We start from the raw sequence: 2,985 nt of genomic DNA, 5'->3' as shown, positions 1-2,985 counted from the left end.
TGGCACCAAAGTGGAAAGAAGTGTTGATCTGCTGGAGAGCAGGAAGGCTCTGCAGAAGGATGTGGATAGGCTGGAACCATGAGCAGAGGCCAAGTGCCTGAGGTCCAAAACATTGAAGTGCTGGATTCTGCACTTAGGTCACAACAACCTCAGACAGTGCTAGATTCTTGGGGACAAGTGCCTGGAAAGCTGCCTAGAAGAAAATGACTTGGTTGACAGCTGCTGAACATGAGTCAGCCTGAGCCCAGGTGGCCAAGAAGGCCAATGTCATCCTGGCCTGTATCAGCAAGGGTGTGGCCACCAGGACCAGGACGGTGGTTGTCCCTCTGTACCTGGCACTGGTGAGGCCACAGCTTAAGTCTTGTGTCCAGTTTTGGGCCCCTCACTATGAGAAAGACACTGAACTGCTGTAAAATGTCCAGAGAAGGGCAGGGGAGGTGCTGAATTGACTGAGGAGGCTGGGGTTGTTAAGTCTGGAGTAAAGAAGGCTCACAGGAGACCTTATCACTCCCTACTGCTACCCAAAATGAGCTGTAGCCAGGTGGGAGTCAGTATCTTCTCCCAGGTAACAAATGCAGAACCTGAATAAATGTCCTCAAGCTGCACAAGGGGAGGCTCAGGTTGGAAAAATTTCCAAAGGGAAACTGGAACAAACTGCAAAGAGAAGTGGGGGGGTCACCATGTGTAGATGTGGCACCAGGGGGCATGGTTTAATGGTAGGCTTGGCAAAGCTGGTATAACTGCTGGAATACATGATCTTACACAACCTTAATGAAGCCTTTTGTGATTCTATGCAGTGTAACCAGTCAGACTAGGGAGGAAGATGGCTGTGAAGGGCTGCCTCAGCCCCATTGCCAGAATCCCCCTGGGGCTCATCCCCCCTCACATACAGGCCATGTGTTCTTTCTGAATGTGCTCTGGTTAAATGGGCTTTCTGGGCAGTTTGACAACTTTGAGGCTTCACCCTGACCCTTGAGCGAGAGTTTGAGCTTGCCAGTTTTTAGCCCTTTGTTCAGTGTGACTTAAATAAACCCAAATAACTTCAAATAATTGAGGGTTTGTTTTGTGGGTTTTACTGGTACACGTTTAAGGTCACTCCTCCTGTGCTGAGGAAAACTTTGGCATCCAAACCTTGTTTTACTTTATACTCCCCACTCTTAGCATCACTATTACTGCACTGTTTTGCAGCTGCAGGTCCTCTGTAGGGTTCAGTGAGTGACTAATAGGACTCGATTAGCTGCAAAAAGGGGAGGGGAAGGACTAAGTGGGGTTTAGTCTTCTCCACTCCATCTTGAAGCCAGCAGCCACTCTGTCCCAGAGTCAGCAGAGAATGGTTTAGTGTGCTGATGCAGGCACAATCCTTATTCAGAAAGCTAAATTAATCCCTCATTCATCACAGCACCTGTCTTTAAACCATTAATTATGTATGAATGAAGGAGCCAAAAACAAGGAGGCAGAGAAGGTGGGAGGGGCAAGGTTTAGGGGCTGTATGAAAAATACACTTTTCTCTAGTTACAAGTTTATAATTTTTCACTCTTCTGACAGGAACTAGAATAAGTCAACAAACAATTCTAAGTATGAAGCAAAGAAGATTTAGATTTAGGTATCATTGGCATATTATCAGCAGAGTTCTTAACCTTCCTGGAAATGAATCATCCTTCTTTTCTTGTTAAAAAGGTAAAGAGAAGACTTTGCAGGATCTTGAGCTCTTTGGGGAACTTATCCCACACAATCTACTGGGATCATCCTAAAAAGAAACAACCAGGTTAATCTTTTATTTATTCCCATAAAATGTTTGAATGGCATGATCATCATCTGCTGTCTCAGAACCAAACTCGGGTGGGAGTTCAAGTTGTGTTAGCTGATCCCCCTTCCCCTCCTGGTAGAGTGTAGCCACTTACCAGCAGAACTGTGTTCCACATTCTGGGAAGCCAACTTGCCATGAAAGATGATTAACAATGCCCACAGGAGATGTATTTGCAAATAATAATTAGAGAGATGTAATTGTTTTGCTTTATCATTGTTTCTTTTTGTTTAGTTGGTTTGTGGTTTTTTTTGGTTTGTCTTTATTTATTTATTAATTTTTTTTTTTTTTTTTCTGTTTGGTTTGTTTAGTTAAGGTTTTTTTGTTAAAACATCTGTATCAGATGAGCTGGTCTGTAGATCAGATACCTGCATCCTTTTACAGATATCTGAAGAATATCACAACTTTCTCTTTTAAAGAGAAATCTTAGAAGTTGTTCTGTTGCACATATTTATCTGCTTTAAGCATCCTTTCATTTTCTCTGGAGTCACAGCTCTAGCCTGTTCCAGAAAAGTGAGAAGTTATAAAACTTCTGAGGTGATCTCAGGTTGATCCAGCTGAGGATCTTGATGAAGTGAAATCCAGGGAAGATGGCAAAGTGGTGACCTGTTTTGACAATTCTGCCTCTGCTGCAGGGTCCTGCAGAATGCCATGGCCAGCTGTGGACAGAAGTGCTGCTGGGGGGAGGCAGGGTGACAGCAGAGCAAGGCAGATGGCCTCCTGCTGGATCTTCTGGACTCCTGAATCCCAGCCACTGACCTCCTCACTGCCAGTTAGCTCTTCTTTGTACAACTCCCCTCATTGTTAGAGGCCTGGGGCCAGAAAGCTTTCAATGCCTGCCCCAGCCCCCCCTGCAGCTGGCTGTTAAAGGGTGGCTGGTCTTTTCATAAGCACCCAGGGACTTTTCTGTGGAAGGAGGACATGTCTTGGGACAGAAGCTGTCCCAGTGCTCAGCACTTTATTGGGTTGGTTTCTGAAGGAAACAATGGAGGTCTGTACCAGTAAATTTTTTCAATATGTAACATGAACTTCTGCTGTTGATAAGTAAAAGCAAAGCACAAATCTTATGCTGAACATTTAGTCCACTGTGAGCAAAATATGTGTACAAAAGCTCTTTGAGTAGTACTGCATATACTTTCTCATCTTTCTTTTTCCTCTTCCTCCCCTTTGCATGCCTTTTG

Source organism: Erithacus rubecula, assembly GCF_903797595.1.
Source record: "Erithacus rubecula genome assembly, chromosome: 3".
Lineage (NCBI taxonomy): Eukaryota > Metazoa > Chordata > Aves > Passeriformes > Muscicapidae > Erithacus > Erithacus rubecula.
Note: the sequence above shows the minus strand (reverse complement) of the source record.